We start from the raw sequence: 21,379 nt of genomic DNA, 5'->3' as shown, positions 1-21,379 counted from the left end.
CAGTTGAGTCGAGGAAAGTAGAGGCAAATCTAATTAAGCATAGTTTATCATGGTTTCACCCGATATAACCAAGCATATTAAGCACAAACGAGGCAAGCCTACTTGTGACCAATTAAGCCAAGTCGAATCAGCCCAATGACGCCAAGCTCAGGAGGATTACCCTCGACCAAGCTGAGGCTAATTAGGATCATTAAAGCCTAATTAGCGTTAATTATGGCACTAATTAGGTTTATATCAAACCAAGCACACCCTGGATACTCGAGTATCACGTGGCCTAGTTTCTCAACGTTAATTAAGCTAATTAACCTAATTAAGCAGTGTCAACACATGTAGAGATGAATGTGATTAGGCATAGTTGAGCCATGCCACTTCCAAATTAAATCAGAGAGTAATTAGCTTAATTAACGTTAATTAGCTTAACGTTAATTATCTTAACGTTAATTAACGTTAATTAGCTTAATTAACGTAATTGGTGCCGTAAATAACGCTAATTAGGCTTTAATGATCCTAATTAGGCTCGGCTTGGTCGAGGGTAATCCTCCTGAGCTTGGCTTCATTGGGCTTATTCGACTTGGCTTAATTGGCCACAAGTAGGCTTGCCTCGTTTGTGCTTAATATGCTTGGTTATATCGAGTGAAACCATGATAAACTATGCTTAATTAGATTTGCCTCTACTTTCCTCGACTCAACTGCGCTCATGTAAGGTCAACTTGGCCTAACATGAAAACGGCAAGTTGGGCTAAGCTTAATTAAGATTTGCTTAAATGAACTTACTTACGCTTGGCTTTATTACGAGATACCATGCTCAACTAGGCACATCTAAGCTTAGCACGGCTTAAAGCGACAAAGACGAGCTGGATTGAGCAACTTAATCATGTATGCTTGGCTTCACTAGGTTCTATGATGCTTAGTTAGGCTGATTGACCGGTGTAAAAAGCGACGCGCGCACGGCGCTTGAGCCGGCCCCGCCGCAGCCGCTTCGTAAAACAACGGCGCAGATTAGATGGAGCAACAAAAGCGACACCCAGTTGACGTTTTGTTTACGAGTGCCATAACCACGTCAGACAGAGCGACATGAGAGGCCATCTGATATGTAGGGCGCGCATGCGCACCGCTGCTTCAGTGGTGCTCTCGACAGCAGGCGCAGCGTCGGTAGATGGCGCGTCGATGCATTCTGCCACGCGATCCCGTGGTCCGTATACTTTTGAACGCGCCTGTACAATGGTATGAGCCGCCCGCTAATCTCTGTCAAGATAGGGCGCGCGCGACTGCGTCTGGCAGCTCAAAGTACGCAGCTCCTGCCGGCGCCACGCTGCAGCATCCCTACGGGACTCCCCATGGGCCTCTGCACACTAAACAAAAATAACCAGAAACGGGAGTAAACTGCTTGTCCTCTAGCGCACAACCTTTTCTGGGTTTTTTTTTTACACGTACCAGTCGCGGTAAAAATTTACTCTCACGATAACCGAGTTTTTGAACGTAGCAACGGTAGTAATTTTTTACCCCCGCTGAGGTTTTCAGCGAGTATAGTAAGAGTAATTTTTTACTGCCTTTACAATGTTTTCCCGGTGATTTTTGAGAGTTATTTCTCGGTCGACAGTTTCTTGTGGCTGATGTAGTAGTATTTATTTACTCCCATAACTCAATTTTCGCGGCTATTTCTGATGGTTAAAAAAAAAAAAGGAGCGCGATTGCACCATGATCCATCGAAATTCGAATTTAATCAACGTAGAAAACACAGTATCCATGACATATATAGAGATAAACACATACACAAACACATATACATACTCACACACACACACGCACACACACACAACCAATGCAGAATAAAACACCACTTCAACCGACTGCTCCGCTGTACAAACGTACTCCGGCCAGCCGGTATATATAGGCACCGCATCTTGACCCGCCATGTAGTGCAGGTAGACTTATGTTTTGCTTGCTTGAACAATAAAGATTCACAGCGCACGCGTAAACTTTTAAGTTTGGTGGCAAGTCGCCATGAGACACACCGACCTTTTTAGTATAAACCCGCCTTATCTCACCTTTTTGATTATCCAATTATTCGCTGGCACTCCGTGTTGGCCGCACTCTCGTTAGCAGTGCTGATGCACAAACCCGCAAAATATACCTAAGCACACACAAACCACGGCCACTCAACAATTTTTTCATTGCGCAGCTCTGCACAAACACAGTAGCAGCACATATCCAGGAACGCCGGCGAAGTAGAGCGGCGCCGTGCCTGTACCAGGTTCTAACGACGGCCTCGCTAGGCCTTTTCGAGGAGCACGGCTATGCGATAAACGACAGCTGGCGATCTCCTCTGCAATTTTCGTCGTCGTTATTTTAGAGACAAATCAAAATAGGTGTCCGCTATTCGAGGAGTCTTACGGAGCGATGCACTTACAACGAACGAGACCGCTCGCAGGCCCGGTTTTCACCGTGCTCGTACTTGCAGTGCACCGTCGGCCGCACGTTGGTTCCGTCTGTCTCGATCGGGGCTCGCCTTCGCGCTAGATGTTTCACAGCGGCGGCCGCATGGAGTGAAATACACAGTTTGGACTATACACAGTTGTACACAGGACTGTACACAATCTATGCGACGCTTGTTTCACCTGCTCCGGCGAGGCACTCACACCGGCCGCTGGCCGGCTCGGTGCCGACGACGTAGTGAAGCCTTTTTCTTATAGTTGTAGCCGGTCACTCTCCAGGAAGCAACCACGGACGATCACACCAGCCTGATTTTGTTGGCGCTGGGAGTGTTCTTCGTAGCTCTTCGCGATTCGGCACGGAAGCGAGGTATCCACGACGTCCAGGCTCGGAGCCTTGCGCTCGTAATCGCACGGCCACTCGATGATAGAAGAAGCACCCCAGATCCAGCCCACTGTGCGCAGCCGCTTGCCATCACCGCCACCAGACATATACAGAATGAATGAATGTGTGATTAGAGGAAGGGAAAAAGGCACCTAATTTCTGCAGCCCTATAGGGAGCACGGCGCACTTCCACTCGTCCCACAGGCGCTGAGCCGTGCCCCCATCTGGGAGGCAGGAAGCGTCTTTTCCGAAGAACCACTCAACAACAACAACTCGCCTGTCTCCAGGGCCGATATCTGCAGTACGGCTTTCCAGCAGGCTTTTTTCTTCGAGCAAGACCTTTCGTTCACAGGCTGCTTTTCTCGCTCGTTGTGCTTCTGCAGCTGAAGTGCCTGAGGCGCGACAATGCCCAGCTTTGAAAAAAAAAAAAAAAAAAAACTCGAAGGGGCACTCATCGTCAGACAAAAGCCGCCGAAGCGGGGCGAGCGGGAGGACCTTGAGGTCACATGGTAATAAACTCTAAAACGGGGGTTAAAAATCACGTGACAGAATACACCCCACGTAGTAAAATTGGATTATGACATCCTTTTACTACGTTCCTCAGAGGTGGTGGTAAAACTATGTCATGTGCCACTTTTACTCCAACGTGAGGTAGTAATTTTAGAAGCGAGGGAGTTTTCAGAGGTAATGAGCCGCAAAAACCCCAATCTCGGCTAACTTTTGCTTACAGTGTGGCGCGAAGAAAGACGGCCGGCGCGTTTCCTCACTGCTTGAGCCGCGATCGACGGCTTCCCTCGCGCGCTCTCGCTCGCACATAGAACATACGACGCGCACTTGGAGTTTATACGTAACCTCACGGCGACGGCAAGAATGCGCCTGGAGTGTCCAGTGCCACATCGGTGCTATCACAGTAAAACCTTACGTGTGGGTTGGTGTAAAAAACGGTTAATGCCGTCAAGTGATCGTACACGTTGACGATGTGAGCAGCACAGAATACAGTGTTTCTGAGTAACAGGAATACCTACAAAATTCACAGAGCATGCATCTTGGAACGCAGATGCTGGGGCTACACCGCAGTGCAGCAAGGAGACTGTCAATGGCTTGCATAACTTTCGCAGCCAGTGCTGTGGCGCTAAGAGCTGAGGAAGGACAAGAACTTTCAGAGGGACTTTCATTGACATCAGGGTGGTTTAACTGTCTATGATCACGTTACAGAACATTGAATATCGAAGCAGCAGCTCTAGTGGCGCAGTTTTGTGACGACTTCAGACAGACGGAAAGAAAGAAAGAAAGAAAGAAAGAAAGAAAGAAAGAAAGAAAGAAAGAAAGAAAGAAAGAAAGAAAGAAAGAAAGAAAGAAAGAAGCGGTCTAAGTGCCTTTGGTTCGTTAAGAAATGTTTCGCGTTTAGAAGTCCGCTGTCACCAACAGAGCCGCGATCTGAGCCCCCGCGATGCACTGAAAACCGGTATACGGTGTAGTGAGCGCAGCGAAGGCCCGTGTGAGCCAATCAGAAACGAGAACCGCCAGGTTCTTAAAGGGCCCGTAAACAGGCTGCGACTTTTTTTTTTACACCCGCCAAACAAGCTCGCTAATCCGTACAGTAGACCGCGGCGATCACGTTTTCCGAATATTACAGCGCTGCGCGCCGCGCAGACCCTTCATTTCGAAAAACAATTCCCGCGCTTCTTTCCTACGCCTGACCAATCCTCCTCGTACGCGCAATGACGTCAACTCGGCGATCGCCGAGTTGACGTAGCACTGAGCTCGTCGATTGGTCTAAACCAGGTCTCAACAAACAATTGTCAAGTTAACGTCAGTTCCTGTTCCCACCCACCGCTACGAAACTGCGCCTTGTTTTTTGGCCCTGCGGTGATGCGGTTTCGGCCACGCAGTTGTCGCGCGTATATTCCTCGCACTGCATAGCACCTGTACGCACTTCGCCTTCGCCATGAGGCGAAGCGTTGTTCATTCAGTTGCCGGCTGCAAATCGAGCGGGGAGAGGGGAACCTCCGGTAGCTCGGACGAGGTCGCGCTTGCTCGCGCCGCAAGCGGGGTTCTCCAGGCTTTTCTCTCGCGCCCCTTCGACGTCTCGGAAAGCAAGCACGCATTCCTGCTGCATTGTGAACTGTCACAAAGGTTTAAAAATAGTGAAGAGCCGAAAACTGCCCGTCAAGTTACGGAGCACGTGCGACAATATAAACAATAAACAACCAGGAGCCGCAGCAAGCGGAAGTGCACTGCGACTGATCGAGCTCGCCCATGACGTCAATTTTTGACGTCGTGTCACGTTGCCGAAGTGGGCGGAGTCACGACGACGGGCTACGCCTTTTCCTCCATGTGGCGGAGAAGGGTGGCGAGGCCGCGCGAAAATTTGAAACCAGCTGAAACGGATGTTCTAACCTCTGTAACTTCCTTATTATAGCACGTACTCGCAAAATTCTTGCGGCAGCATGTTCACATAGCAAAAGTGCGCATATTTCTTTTCATTACAATTTTTGGACATCGGGGTTGTTTACTGGCCCTTTAAGAGACGGGAGAACGGTTCGTCCACTTGGTCACTGCTAATTTTTCCGTGAAAATTTGGTCGAGCGCAAGGAAGGGCCGACAGTGGGAAGATCTACCAGTTCAGCTGCATAGCTCGTTTCATCGCGGAGGGAGGGTGAGGGAGGGGTCGGCCTAGAATTACGAGGTGATAATCGCACACTCCTCTCATTCGATACGCCCGTTCACTCTTCACGACTCATGGCAAATTGGCGCTGAGGCGTGCTCCTGCAAGGGGCTGCAGAATAGGAACGAACAAGAACAGACCGCAATGAACAAGACCGAGCCAGGCTCAAAGTAGTTGAGATATTGAAGAGTAATGTCATTCACCGCCATCCACTTTTAGAGCTGCTAACAAGCTCTACTGACTTCATCTGTCGTTGTTGAGGTTCACTGTTGTAGGAGTATGCAATGGCCGCGAGCTGTCACAACATGCCTCTCCCACGATAAACAGAAAGAAAGCCACCAAGCCCCACGTCAACCTCATCTCTTGAGAAGTAACTCCCCCTCCAAAACGCCGCGCACACGCTGCGACAAGCGGCAAAAGACCCTGCCATCGTCCTGGAAAGACCCCCATTCTTCAGCCAGCCCGAACCCCACTCTAAAGACGACTGTTGTTGAGGTGTGTTTATCTGCTTTTGCGCTACGCAAGCGGCGCGGCTTCTTTTTCTTCGTCCCCCACTGAAGTCTGGGGGAAAAGAGCACATCGATCACTACAACAACGACAATGCATAGACACGGACCCCTTTTCTAACACCCACCTGCGACGACCAACCGCAGACGCGGCAACAACAGCAACAAGTAGAGACCGCAAACGTGCGAACATGCGGGCGGGCGGGGATGGAGTCGTTGCACGCTTGTTTACAAACAACCGTGCGCGTGTCGGCGGCGGGCCGGCGCCCTCCAAAAGCCAGGCCGGGAAACGCGACAGGCGCGAGTGCTCACAGTGCATGCACCGACTGCTGCGCCTGTCGGCAGGCTGCAGGTGCGTGAGGATCGCTGTCTGTCGCGAGCAAGCGAGCGAGTGCGTACCTGCTGTGTTGACCTGCTGGCTGAGCCGCTGCTGCTCATACGGCCGTGATCGAGCCATCATTAGCCGATATCAAACGACATATAGCAAATTCAAGCTGACTAGACAGTGTTGGTTACACTGGCGTTATTCCCGGGGAGGGGGGGAGTCCTGACCCTTCTTATGTCCAGGCTGGGGGGGCGGGGGGGGCACCCCTTGCAAGTGTCCCCCTTTGAGATTTATCTTTCAAACGTTATACATTTTAACTCCTCGAGAGCTAAGTATAGTGCAATCAACATTTTTTTTGTTAATGCCTGTTTATTTTGTAATGAGCAGGCCTGTGCTCAGTACCCCTCAGCTGTGTGAGACTATTGAAATTGCAACTGCCGCTCGACCGCTTTCGGGGAAGATTCAGTAGAGCAACGCAATTGCACAAGCTGGGAACCCATGCTTGCTTTTTTTTAAATTTTATTTCAAAGCATGATTTTAATATTAATAAAAATTAAAACAAGATGGCCGCCATGACGAGATGTGTGGTTTTTCAGGACTTACGCCACTGGTTGGCAATATGCTGGTGAATTCGGACAAGAATACTCATTGTACCGCATTATACAGGTGAGCGGAAGGGGCATTACTTTCGGGATAGTGGGCGCCTATACCGTACTGAGTACGTGTTGATCCTCCCTTATTGGTCAGTTCTGCCTGTCAGGCAGCTAAGCAAGTGCGCTACGGACGCTTCTCCATTGGCCATTTCGAAATACGTTAGGGAATCCCACGTGCGGCGCCCAAGGCGTGACGATGCGGCGCAAACGGAACAGTATTCCGTATACCGTGGTACGGTATAGGCCCAATTATGGCAACTGCCGCGTACAGTTTGCTAAAAGACTTTCGTTTACGTCTTCTCCGGCACAAAATACGTATTGGGAACACACGTGGCCAAGGATCCAAGGAGAATTGCGGGAAGCGGTTCGAGAGAAAAGCAAGAGACGTTTATTGATTGACTGATTGATTGATTGAATATGATATCAGGTGAAGGGAATGATGTCTGCCTTCTCAGCGAAGGCAAACATACCATCAATTATAAATGCATGTGGTTCGACACAGTGGTCGTACCATGACGTCACTTTGAGAGGTCTATAAAATGCTTGCGCCTAAGGCTGGTACGTGGCTTCCAGGTTAGTACCAGATCAAGGCATATCACGGCAGATCAAGGCATATCACGGCGCAGCGTCTTATGGGGCGATGGGGAAACGGAATGAAAGTAGAGAGCGGGAAAAAGAGGCCACCTGATCGAGACGTGAATAGCCACAACACCAAGCGCCAGACCGGAGTGAATCTCTCCATTGGAAAAATAGGTGTGCGCACGGCGGCACCGGTAATCGAACCCATGCGGAACAGCTCCTGCATTGAAGGCAAACGCTGTAACCACTCGGAACACCGCTTCGGTATCCCTGACATCAACGTTGGCTGTTGCTCTTGCGCATACCCTGCGTACTTTTGTGTTAACAATAATTATATATAATTGATGGAATTTTACGTCCCAAATCTACAATATATAATTACGAGGGACGAGGGTTCCGGAAATTTCGGCCATCTGGTGTTCTTTAACGTGCACGCACCTACATCTAAGTAAACGGGCCAGAAGCATTTCGCCTCCATCGAAATGCCGCCGCCACGGCCGGGATTCGATCCTGCGACCTTCGGGTCAGCAGGGTATAGCGCCATAACCACGACATAGACCACCGTGGCGAATGGCGTAATCTTGTGTTATGTACCTCTCCACCTGCTCTAAACCTCAAAACGTCCGGTGTGACGAGTACCTTATATAGCGCTTGCTTTGTGGACAAGAGCCTGAGCTGCATGTTCTGGGTAAGCCCGTGAGGATCGGAGGGAGGATGCTGGGGATGGGCTTCGGCTGTACCGTACCTTCCTGTCGTACAGGCTTCCTTCGTTGTTGCTTTGTTTGTTTGTTTGTTTGTTTTGCTTCTCCCGCAAATATCGTCGTGGCTTTCACGGCGGCGTCACAGCAGGCGACCGAGCTCTCCCGCCGACGTCACATGCAGCCGTCGAGATGACACCTGCCGCCACACTCACCAATGAGAGGAGGGAGTCCCCGTAAAATGTCATCGCAATCGTCGCTGCCGAAACACGCACCGCGCACATTCCTCCGCGCGGAAAAACACCCGACGACAGCGGTGCGTATACGTATACATATACGCTTGCATGTAGAGAAACAACGCGCCTCGTTGAGCATATAACGCAGCTGCGAGTCACGAAAAAAGAAGCTTGACGGCGACGAGATAAAAACAGCGTGTCGCGCGCCGCCGTCTCGTACTAAGTATATAAAACATGACGCGTACCATGCTTTCCTCTGCGAATGTGGGCGCCCGCGCACCTGAACGCAGCGCCGAGTTAAACAAAGGAATACCGCGAGACTGACAAAGAGGAAAGCCCCGCTGACCGCGCCGTATAGTTGTTTAGCGCGCAGGTCACACGTGAATGTGCAGTCGCGCTAAATATGAGCTGCAACACGGTCAGGGATTTACACGCACAACCTTACAGCCCCCAAGTATATATATATATATATATATATATATATATATATATATATATATATATTGTTAAGCGGTTTATTGGACGGGACTCAGCGACAATTTGCTATGGCGACAGTCCAGGCCAAAGCACGGGCTCCGAGAGCGAGCGGCGTTTACAAGAGGACGACCCACTAGGAGCCGCTGGAGAACGCAACCGTTTAACAGTACCAATTGCTTCGCCACAATTACCCCGGGTACGAAAAGGGAGCCGTCCGGCGACCTAACAGCTCGTCACTATGAGTGGGTCATAGTAGGCCTTGAGGCGCTCCACGTTGACTATGTCGCGCCCTCGACGGCGCATGTCCGAAGCTGGTTCGATGGGTTCGATCAAGTAGTTGACCGGGGATGTGCGCTCGACGACCCGGTATGGGCCTTCGTATTTCGGCAGCAGTTTTGAAGAGAGGCCACTTGCAGTGCTAGGGACCGAGAGCCATACGAGCGCTCCAGGGAGGAACGTGGGCTCAGAAGTGGTGGTGCTGTCGCGAATGCTCTTCTGCAGCTCTTGTTCCTGCGTCGTAAATGTCTTGGCAAGCTCGCGACACTCTTCAGCAAGCCTGGCTGTGTCAGAAATAGGCGCACACTCAGATGGATCCGGCTTGTATGGAAGTATCGTGTCGATGGTGTGCGACGGGTGCCTTCCGTACAGTAAGAAGAACGGTGAAAAACCAGTAGTGCTCTGAGGGGCGGTATTATAGGCGTAGGTGACGAAGGGCAGAATGGCATCCCAATTGGTGTGATCAGCGGCGACGTACATTGACAGCATGTCGCCGAGCGTGCGGTTAAAGCGTTCGGTTAGGCCATTCGTCTGCGGGTGGTAAGCAGTAGTTTTGCGGTGAACAGCATGGTACTCTTTCAGAATGGCTTCCACGACTTCCGATAAGAAGACACGGCCTCGATCGCTGAGAAGCTCTTGGGGTGGACCGTGACGCAGTATGAATCTGTGTAGTAGGAAGGAGGCAACATCGCGCGCTGTAGCCGCTGGGAGGGCGGCGGTTTCGGCGTATCGCGTTAGATGGTCAACAGCGACGATGGCCCAGCGGTTACCAGCCGAAGTCAGAGGAAGCGGTCCATACAAATCGATGCCCACGCGCCCAAACGGACGGTTAGGGCAAGGTAATGGTTGTAGACCTGCTGGCGACACGTGCGTTGCAGGTTTTCGACGTTGGCAATCGAGGCAGGAGCGAACGAACTTCTGCACGTAGCGGTACATCCCACGCCAGAAGTATCGTTGTCGTATGCGGTGGTAAGTTTTGGATAGCCCAGAGTGCGCGCATTGCGGGTCAGAGTGGAAGGCTTCGCATATTTCAGAACGCAGACTGCGGGGTATTACTAGTAGCCACTGGCGGCCGTCGGCGTTGTAATTGCGTCGGTGCAGGAGGTCGTCACGAACGGCGAAATGGTGGGCTTGACGACGCAACGCGCGAGTGGATGGTGTTGCCGACGGATCAGTGAGCAAGTCGATCAGCGAGGTGATCCATTTATCCTTGCGCTGTTCGGTAGCGATGGTGTGAACGTTGATTGAAGCAACAGCCATGTGAGATACTGAGCAGGGGGCATTGTCGTCAGGCAAGGGAGAACGCGAGAGGGCGTCGGCGTCAGCATGCTGGCGTCCGTTGCGGTACAGCACGCGGATGTCGTAGTCCTGCAGGCGAAGTGCCCAGCGGGCGAGACGGCCTGAGGGATCCTTCAGTGACGACAGCCAGCATAGTGCATGATGGTCGGTGACGACATCAAATGGGCGACCATACAAATAAGGTCTAAACTTTGTAAGGGCCCATATGATCGCCAGGCACTCTTTTTCCGTGACTGTGTAATTGGTCTCGGCTCTGGTAAGCGTACGGCTTGCGTATGCCACGACATATTCGGGGAACACTGGTTTGCGCTGCGCAAGGACAGCACCGAGGCCTACACCGCTGGCGTCCGTGTGTACCTCCGTTGGGGCCGCAGGATCGTAGTGGCGTAGGATGGGAGGAGACGTCAGCAAACGACGGAGCTTTGCGAACGCGTAGTCACACTCGGACGACCACGAATTTAGGGGTCCGTTACTTCCAAGGAGCTTCGTCAGCGGCGATATGATGGTGGCAAAGTTTCGTATGAAGCGTCGAAAGTACGAACACAGTCCTACGAAACTGCGCAGTTCTTTTACGGTCGTAGGTTTGGGAAATTCGGCCACGGCCCGAAGCTTGGCCGGATCAGGAAGGATTCCGTCCTTGGACACGACGTAGCCGAGGATTGTCAGCTGCCGTGCTGCAAATCGGCACTTCTTCAGATTCAGTTGGAGGCCGGCGTTGCGCAAACGCGTCAAAACATGCCGCAGACGTTGGAGATGCGTGGAGAAGTCCGGAGCGAAAACCACGACGTCGTCGAGGTAACACAAGCACGTGTGCCATTTCAAGTTGCGCAGAACGGTGTCCATCATGCGCTCGAAGGTCGCGGGCGCATTACACAGACCAAACGGCATGACGTTGAACTCGTACAAGCCGTCGGGCGTGACAAAGGCTGTCTTCGGTCGAGCGTCATCCGCCATGGGTACTTGCCAGTACCCCGAGCGTAAATCAAGAGACGAAAAGAATCCGGCTCCTTGCAGGCTGTCAATCGCGTCGTCGATTCGCGGCAGCGGATAAACATCCTTGCGAGTGATCTTGTTGAGCCGTCGGTAGTCCACACAGAACCGCACGGAACCGTCCTTCTTCGCAACGAGAACAACGGGAGAGGCCCATGGGCTGTCCGAGGGTCGAATAACATCGCGGCGAAGCATATCGTCCACTTGCTCGTTAATGACCCGGCGTTCTGCGGCGACAATTTGCTATGGCGACAGTCCAGGCCAAAGCACGGGCTCCGAGAGCAAGCGGCGTTTACAAGAGGACGACCCACTAGGAGCCGCTGGAGAACGCAACCGTTTAACAGTACCAATTGCTTCGCCACAATATATATATATATATATATATATATATATATGTGTGGTGTGTGTGTGTGTGTGTGTGGTGTGTGTGTGTGTGTGTGTGTGTGTGTGTGTGTGTGTGTGTGTTGCCCCCCCGGCCTATAGTAACGGGCTATAGTCATGTGATCCACGTTGTTTACACAACCGTTGGACTCCGTCTTTCTGCCCGTCGTTGGCTTCTGCGATATGCATTAGATATGCATTAGATCTGCGATATGCATTAGAGGAACCTGCTCTAACGTAGTGCGAGAATCTCCGAGGCAACATTTAACAACAACGCCAGCCCTGACAAATGAAAAGTTCGAGAACGAAAAAGACGGCGCGTTCACGGGAGCAACCAAATGCCAACGAACGGCGTTGGAGGAGACGGCTGGACACTCGCCATCCATTTATCACGGCTGTCCGTCTCCATCATTCACGAAGGGGGGGCCACCGGCGCACCCCCTCCTCTCTCTCTCTCTTTCTCCCACTTTCTTTCTCCGCCATCGCTCGCGTCGCGCGCCTCGCCGCTTCCTTTGTCTTTCCAGTCTCGTGGGAGAGCGGTGCGCGCGCAGGTTGTTGCGTCACAGCGGACCCCGGCGCGCCTGATAAGCTCCGTGCCCATTCCCGAGTAGAACTCTCGGGAGTCACGTACGCCAGACGCCTCGAGCTCCCCCAACAAAAACCTTGCACTGAATCCCCATTAATTTTATTGTTCTTATTATTATCTGATCTGCATACACAGAAAAGAGGGAGAGAGCAGGCAGACAACAGTTACCTATACAGAGGGACACAACTCCTGCCTACTCTTTCGGGAGGAGGGAATAGACAGCGGAAAGGAATATTGAAGGAGAGAAAAAGAACAAAAAAAAAGACGAGGACTTGGACAAAATAAGTAAAAACACGAAAAAGAAAACGTCTATAAACGGGTGGCCAGATCCGTTTGATCCATAAAAGTCAGCAGAGCACCATTAATCCCAGCCAATAAGCAAACAGTAGAAAACGTTTACAAAAGAAAAAAAAACCGGTTTCTTAGCTTGTTTGTTCGATTGACGGACTGGTCGATCGCGTCAAAAGCACATGATGGTACACTGGGAACTGAAATTCAGCTATTGGCTAACACTATTTAATGGGGTTTAACGTCCCAAAACCACGATATGATTATAAGAGACGCCGTAGTGAAGGGCTCCAGAAATTTCGATCACCTGGGGTTCTTTAACCTGCACCTAAATCTAAGAGCACGGGCCTCTAGCCTATCTCTTCCATTTAAATGCAGCCGCCGCGGCCGGGATTCGATCGCGCGAGCTCCGGGTCTGTAGTCGAGCACCATTAACCACTAGACGTGGCTAGTCAGCCATTGGGTCGTTTACTAGCATAGTGGCTCCTGGACCATTCTTGCTAGACCACTAAGGCCATCGAAACCCTGCACGCACGTCAAGCTGGAAGTCTCGACTATACTTGTAGCAATACCACAAGCCAAACGACAGTCGGACCAGACCGAGATGCATGGTGCTCTGGACACAAGCACCGTTGGCTTTAACCGACCGGAGCAAGTTTTACGGAAACAACGATCTAAATTCGCGTAGTAGGTCCGACTTTCCTTATTTGTGGGTATGTATGTATGTATGTATGTATGTATGTATGTATGTATGTATGTATGTATGTATGTATGTATGTATGTATGTATGTATGTATGTATGTATGTATGTATGTATGTATGTATGTATGTATGTCTGTATGCATGCATGCATGCATGCATGTATGTATGTATGTATGTATGTACAGTGCCTCCTGTATGTATGTTTGTTTGTACGTACGTACGTATGTATGTGGCTCCTTGCTCGATATATTTCTTTCTTTCTGAGAGGAATGCCGGTGCCACAGTGTCTTATATCAAACATCAGTGGGGGCGTCCGCGGCCTTGTGACTGTGCGCATTTGCAGCGGCACATGTTCCACCAGTTGCCTCGAATGCAGCGCCGCTTCTCAGCGTGCAACTCCTTTTACCTTACAAGCAGCGCAGAATAGAGCGGGGATGGATAATAATGTACACACGCTAATTTTGAGCACTAAATGTGGTCGCATATGAAGGCATCAGACTATGTACAGCAATACGGCAAAGTGAACGACTCCATACTCCAGCTTCAAGAATCTTCAGCTAGGCTGCGGGACATGCCGGCTTTTTGTGAATTTTAAACGCAACAATATAGATCCTACTCAGACATGAAAAGGATGCTTCAATCTGTCACAATAATTCACGTTTTTCTTTCTTTATTTATTTTTCTTTCTTTCTTTTTCATTTACACCAGGATCTATCCAATCACACGTTCTGTGCAGTTGTCGGTCCCTTCAACGCCCAAGCCAGTGCATCGTATTACACAGATACCGCGCACTGGCACACTCGCTACGCTACGGAGCGTGTGGCATTGCACAACCCCTCTCCTTCGACCGCCAGCCGATAGACGGTGCCGTAAGCGCGGAGGGGGGCAAGTAGAGGAGGCGGGGGTGGAAGCGGCCATCCGCCGCTCTGTCCGCAAGCCCCTGACCTTCATCCATCCCCGCCAATCGACTAGCCCCCCCCCCCCCCCCTCCCCTGCCAACTCTCGACTCCACATCGCCACGCTCTACTTCCAAGGCGCGCCAGATTGCAACAAAAAGAAGAGAGAAAATGAACTGGATTAGCGACCAAGGCTAGCCGCCGCCTTCTTTTACTGCCGAACTCTCCCCCGCACAAAGAAGCGGCTTCGTGATTGCAGCCGCACGTGGGCTTCGTCGTTTTCTTGCTTCCGCTTTTTTTTTTTTTCTCCTTTTAAAGCCGCTAGCTTAGTGCTCGCTCCACTCGAAACAGTTAATAGGTTTGCCCCGATCCTCCACTGTCGCGCTTTTTTACACGAGCGCGTGGAATCTAGTACACGCCAACCAGAGACGAGAGAAATTCAACTGTTGGAAAAGTGTAAGAAGAAGGTCGCATCTGTAGTTCGCTTAAGTAATTAGGCGAAGAGCTGCAGTAATCATTAGGAAAGTCAGTGGTCTATGCAAACACACACACCTCCCGCCCCCCACCTCGATTTAGAATCCAAGCTAAACCCCTGAATCTAGTCATATAGCAAGCATACATACACTTGCGTAGTGTTGCGCATGTACCGCTTATTGTTCATCCTATTTGCACGCAAAGGAACGCCACGACGTTAGCTAACTCTAAATCTGCGAAGATGGCAGTAAAAAAAATTGTAATAACCAAAATCGTTACGAGCCATGTTTGTTTACAAAAGCTACGTAGGAGGACTTCGGGTTTGCTGGCTGTGCTGTACGAGCCAGTCGGCGATTATTCAACCGAACAAGCTGGGGGGTCCGACAACACGCCCTGCGCTTCCGACCGGAAAGCGCGCGCGCGCCAGAACGAAACAGAAAACACTTCGCTTATCCTCAGCGCCACGACACACGCAGACAACACACAAACAAAACAGCGCAGCCCCACGGGAAGAGAGCGCTCCTCGGCAAATCCGTACCTATGTACACACGGGCCATCCACTGAGATCTACGGGAGACGCGACCTACCCACCGGGAAAGAATGCCTGGCGAGTTTTTTACGGGGCAATAAATCACGACCGAAATGAGGTTCACGGCTACAGGTCTCGCCGCTTTCGCTTCCTCCTCCCCCATCATCCGGCAGTTACGTAACGCCAAGATGACGAAAATATTTAAAAACAAAAAATATAATACCGAAGCAATACTAACAAAATGGCGACTCAGGGGAGAGCGGTGAAGGGAGATGTAAATGTAAAAAGCACGCCACTAAGCACGGAGAGCAACCGCGGTCGACGGAAACCTCTATCTAATCCAGCTTCCGCCCTCCCCCCCCCCTTACCCCCCACTTTCTTTTTTTATTTGTCACGTCGCAAGTTTCCCCGGCGTCCGCATTACGTCAACATCGGTTAATGTCACAACTACATGCGGCGTATTAAACGGCCAAGGGGTTGGTTGCTTCGTGACAGACAAGAAATACAAGAAAGAAAGAAAGAAGCCAGACTAGCGTAAATCGCGTATTAGAAAAAAGAAACGAAGTCACGACAACAGTGAAATTGAGGAGACCAGGAAAAGTGAACGAGGCGGTAAGGTTCAGAATGTGCGACGGAACTTTTTTGGCGCGCAGAGCTAGTTGCCTCTAGAGTTACTGTATACAGTAACTCTGGTTGCGTCCGTCCGTAACGTCCAGTACCGCGGTTTGCTCGCAGTTTTGGGGGGCGCGTGCCACATAGCGTGATAGGATGTAGGCTTTCCTTTTTCAGACAAGCCGCTCATTCACCTGAACCGGCGGTGACCTTGAAGTCGACGGCCAAGAAAAAAAACACGAGGGGTACCGTATGCACTTGTGTAATTGCCGCAACCATGTAATAGCCATACCCAGAACTTTGTTAAAGAATCCCCTTCAGAAAATATATTTAAAAATTACCTGTACATTACTCGCGCACCGTTAATTTTAGACAAGGCTAGCAGTGTTATCCACTGTATGGTGTGAGAATTCTGGGACAGAGGCGAGATTGAGGATGCTACGACTAATGAGGAGGAATGCCATTCTTGCAAGCGCGCGACGGTGACAAAGGTTCATTTTTCGCTTCTCCCAATACGAGCGACTACTGCACTTCAATAAAGGCAAGTAGCGCTGAAAACATGTACGAAAAAGAAAAGGTTGGGTCTTATTCTCAGTGCAATCGGCGCACCCGCTGTTTTCGCCCCAAATTTCGGAAAAAATACCTGCAGCCATTAAGCGAGTATATACGGTACATAATGGGGGAATGGTTTGGGGGGGGGGGGGGGTGTTGCGGAGGAGCACGCGATCTATCCCGTCTACTACATAACACGGCTGCGCCTTTTCGCCGAATAAATAAAACGTGATGGAAAACGGCGCCCTCCCCGAAGAGCCGACTGGGGCGACTTCTTTTCTTTTTTTTAAAGGGAACCGGCGAGCCAGCCCTTGACGACACGCTCATTTTTCAAGGTCGGCTGCAAACACTGCTAGCAGCCGCTAGCTAGCGCGCCAATCCACACACGCAGGCGTGTCGGCGTGACTCGAAAGGGAACACACGCAGCAAGTAGTGAAAATGGGAGCAGGGCAAACGGAAGGCAATAAACAAGGCGTCGTCGCAACGTGTTTGGTCTACACACGCCGGCTGGAAAGGTTGTCGTAGTTACCTGTGGGACCAGAACGTTTACCTGTTGATAAGCTCGAAACAAAAGTACGATATAGTTGGGGAGAGACGGCGCAACAAAATGTTTTCAGCCCGCCAAACGTGTCGGACGCGCCGGCTTAAACCACACCGATCGCAAAGAACACGCCCGATTTGCTTAGGGTTTAAAAGCCGTAACGAAACATTGCCAAATGTGAGACTTACCGTTATCGGCGTAAAAAAAAGCCGCTGTCGCCAGCCACGCGGGTCTCGTTCAGAACTCCGGGACCGCACACACGCACACAGTTTGCGTATCCAGTTGCGGCGCGTACAGGATGCGTGGCACGTTGGCGTGGACGCACAGTAAATCCAACGAGAGAGTGAGACAGTGTCGGAGTCGGGGGGGGGGGGGGGGGGGGTGCCGCGCGGTTACACGGAATAACGACGAAATTGCGACACAAATAAACGAGAAAACAACCGAAAAAGGTCAGCCACTGGATGTCACGGAGCCGACGCGTCGAGACAGGAGGGCTGGAGGTGAAGGGGGAGAACCCGTAATATTGTATAATCCGCACACACGCACGCACACAGGGGGCCCGCCGCGCGAAAACGAAGTCGTCCCTGGTCGTCCCTAGAGGCGCTGCTCCGTCGGCCGCCGCAGCGCCTTGGTGTTCGCGTTCATCGAGGGAGGTATTCTATGCACGGTCCTGCTGCAGCGTGGCGTGCGGTGGCAGCAGCAGCTCGCTGCCTGCTGCAGATCGGCGAGAGTTGTTGCCCGCCGGAGGAACTCGAGTGCGGCGGCCGGCGCCGATGTCATCATGGCGCACGCGGCCAGGTAGAGGTGCGGCGGCGCTACGGTCGCAACGCGAGAGCGAGAGCACAGGCCCGGGCGCATGCGCGACCGGGGCCTGACGCCGGCTGCCGCGCGCCGCAGACTGTCGCGCCTGTCGCGTCTCCCTGCGGTGCGCAGGCGCTCGAGCGATGCGCCGGGTGGTGCGTGCAACACTGGCGCGACCGTACGCGCCATGGCACATGTGACGGTAGATACAAGAAAACGATGTTTCTAATACTGAAGAAATACAACTGGGCGAATCGGGATTTTAAATGCGAAGCATTCCTTTGAGAATCATAAATACTTTGACGGCATCTATCTATCTATCTATCTATCTATCTATCTATCTATCTATCTATCTATCTATCTATCTATCTATCTATCTATCTATCTATCTATCTATCTATCTATCTATCTATCTATCTATCTATCCATAGGCGGAGAGTTTTCATTTTACCGGAGGGGGCGGGGGGCCCGACTTGCTCTTCCCCATTTCTCTCTCTCTCTCCCCGTATTATATTATATATATATATATATATATTATATATATATATATATATATATATATATATATATATATATATATATATATATATAAATAGGAAAGAGGTATACGCTTCTAAAAAACTTTATTTGTCGACGTTTCGATCAGAGACCGATCTTCATCAAGACGAAATTTACCAGGCTTCGATGCGCTTTTATATCGTCCTCCGAGCCGAGAGAGAGAGACAGAAAAAGTAAAAAAAAAAGTTCAAGAAAAAGTAAGTAAAAAGTGAAAGAAATTGAAGACAATGAAAACAGGGTCGTGAACAGACCACGTGCGCATACCTGGACATGCTAACAACACGTGTTTTCTGGAAAAAAGAAAGGCCAACAAAGTCAGCTTAACTGTCTGTTCACGACTCTGTTTTCCTTTTCCTCAATTTTGTTTTTACTTTTCTTTTGCTTACTTTATTACTTCTTTTACTTTGTCTCTCTCTCGGCTCTGGAGGACCCAAGAGAGAGAACTAATATTATTATCTAATATATATCATATATATATTATGTTGCCCCACGGCCCTATAGTAACGGGCTATAGTCATGTGATCCACGTTGTTTACACAACCGTTGGACTCCGTTCTATATATCTTTATATTTAGGAAAGAGGTCCACGACTTTCTAAAATACGTTATTTGTTTCGACGTTTCGATCAGAGACCGATTCTTCATTCAAGACGAAATTTACCAGGTTCCCGACTGCGCTTTTATATCGTCCTCCGAGCCGAGAGAGAGAGACAGAAAAGGTAAAAAAAAAAGTTCAAGAAAAAGTAAGTAAAAAGTGAAAAAAAATTGAAGACAATGAAAACAGGGTCGTGAACAGACCACGTGCGCATACCTGGACATGCTAACAACACGTGTTTTCTGGAAAAAAGAAAGGCCAACAAAGTCAGCTCAACTGTCTGTTCACGACTCTGTTTTCTTTTTCCTCAATTTTGTTTTTTACTTTTCTTTTGCTTACTTTTTTTACTTCTTTTACTTTGTCTCTCTCTCGGCTCGGAGGACGACGATGTAAAAGCGCATCGAAGCCTAGTAAATTTTGTCTCGATGAAGATTGGTCTCCGATCGAAACGTCCACAAATAAACAGTTTTTTAGAAGCATATACCTTTTTCTTATTTATTTTACGGCAACCGAAGACAGACTCTTCATAAATTACGTGTATATATATATTCGTATATATATATATGTATATACAGGGTGTCCCAGCTATCTTTAGCCAAGGGTTAAAAAATACAATATTAGAGGCAGGCGAGTGAAATGACTTGCAAATTGCTGACAGCCACCTTGTGCACTACAGACAATTTTTTGTTTTGTAATTACCTAATTTGTTAATTAGGACGATTTAACTAAATTGCTTAATATTGACTTTAGGCAAGAAATGCTGTTTGCAAAGTTCGACAGCGCCTTCAGAAACCCCAATCGCATCATTTGCGATAAAGAAGTCTCACGTATACCATTTTTTCCAAGCTGCAAAGAAAGCCCGCGAAATACAAAATAACCACGTGACTAGCCGCGCTCGCGCGCCGTGAGGATGCTGCCCTCAGCCGTGGTTTGAGCGAACGAAATCAGCTGCGGGCCGCGACTCGGCGTCTCCTTTGCAGCGGTAGGCCGATATATTAAAGGTGGTTTCTTGGCCCGCGCTCGCTACAACTTGCACTGTCACGGCGCGCAGCTGGCTGGCAACGTGCCAAGAAACCACCGCCCACTTATAGGCCTACCGCTGCAACGGAGCGGCGAGTCCCGGCCGCAGGTGATTTCGTTCGTTCAAGCCTCGGCTGAGGGCAGCATTCTCGCGGCGCGCGAGCCGCTAGTCACGTGGTTCTTTTTGTATTCGCGGGCTTTCTTTACAGCTTGGAAAAACTGGTTATACGTGAGACTTCTTTATCGCAAATAATGCAGTGGGGTTTTTGAGGACGCTCTCGAACTTTGCAAGCAGGATTCTTGCCTAAAGTCAATATTAGTAATTTAGTAAATCGTCCTAATTAACAAATTAGTTAATTACAAGACAGAAAATTGTCTGTAGCGCGCAAGGTGGCTGTCAGCAATTGCAACTGATTTCACTCGCCTGCCTCTAATATTGTATTTTTTAACCCTTGGCTAAAGATAGCTGGGACATATATCTATATATATTATATATATATATATATATATATAATATATATATATATATATATATATATATAGAGAGAGGAGAGAGAGAGAGAGAGAGAGAGAGAGAGTAAGAGAGGGGGGAGTGCGTCCAACTTACAAATTAAAGAATTTAGTATAACTTTATAGTCTCTCAGGTGCCGACACCGCGATATCGTTATGAAGATCTGTAAGTGGGAGACTCCAGATTTATTTTTTTCAATTCACGCAGACATCGATCCACCGCGTAACTCTTTGCTTAAAGCGAAAAAAGGCCTCATAGGCATGCTACTCGTTGACTGCATCGCATAAAATCGATTCCCACAATGCATGGGATCTGCCGAATTTTTTTTTTATTAGCAGGCTTTTCTTTGTTAAAACATGCACCAGACAGGAGAGAGTAGGCTAACGCTGGCACGGGAAGCGTTAATTATGCCAGTGAATTCAATCCAAGATGGCCGTAAGTAATTCTCAGATGGCAGCAAGTACCTTTTGGTACCCCTACACCTTGTGCGAAGCTGCGCTGGTTACGAATCTTCCCGCTAAAGGTTGTTTTCTGGACGAGTAATTGAGTTGCCCTTTTGTGACCGAACTTGCAGTAAAGCCCTTTACTGATAAATCAAAAATGCGTGCCATCTTTTCTCGGCACTTTGATAGGCCAGCATGTCGAAGGGTACCCATTTGTAGACAACGAAGAAAGCTTAGTACACGTTTTTTTATTGGCGAGTAAGTTTGTGCGAAAGCATTCAATGACTTACTGTGTCGGGATTGCTTTGTATTCTCAGTAGCATTTTTGTGTTCTCAAAACCAGTCTCTACGGGGTTCAAGACAATTA

General features: G+C 49.6%; 1 protein-coding gene across 4 annotated transcripts in view; it reads right to left on the bottom strand.

Annotated features, from left to right (window-relative positions):
• LOC119396324 (solute carrier organic anion transporter family member 74D) overlaps positions 1–17,877 on the bottom strand; it is a 192,552-nt gene extending 174,675 nt beyond the window's left edge. For 3 of the 4 annotated variants that reach the window (XM_049417039.1, XM_037663490.2, XM_037663491.2), the window contains exon 1: positions 17,274–17,877. The gene's annotated coding sequence lies outside the window, so the exon portion shown is untranslated. The remainder of the gene's footprint in view (positions 1–17,273) is intronic. The other variant, XM_037663493.2, reaches the window with a different exon arrangement.
• Between the last annotated feature and the right edge of the window lie 3,502 nt (positions 17,878–21,379).

The sequence above is a fragment of the Rhipicephalus sanguineus genome, chromosome 6, assembly GCF_013339695.2.
Source record: "Rhipicephalus sanguineus isolate Rsan-2018 chromosome 6, BIME_Rsan_1.4, whole genome shotgun sequence".
Lineage (NCBI taxonomy): Eukaryota > Metazoa > Arthropoda > Arachnida > Ixodida > Ixodidae > Rhipicephalus > Rhipicephalus sanguineus.
Note: the sequence above shows the minus strand (reverse complement) of the source record. Positions and strands in the feature narration are given on the sequence as shown.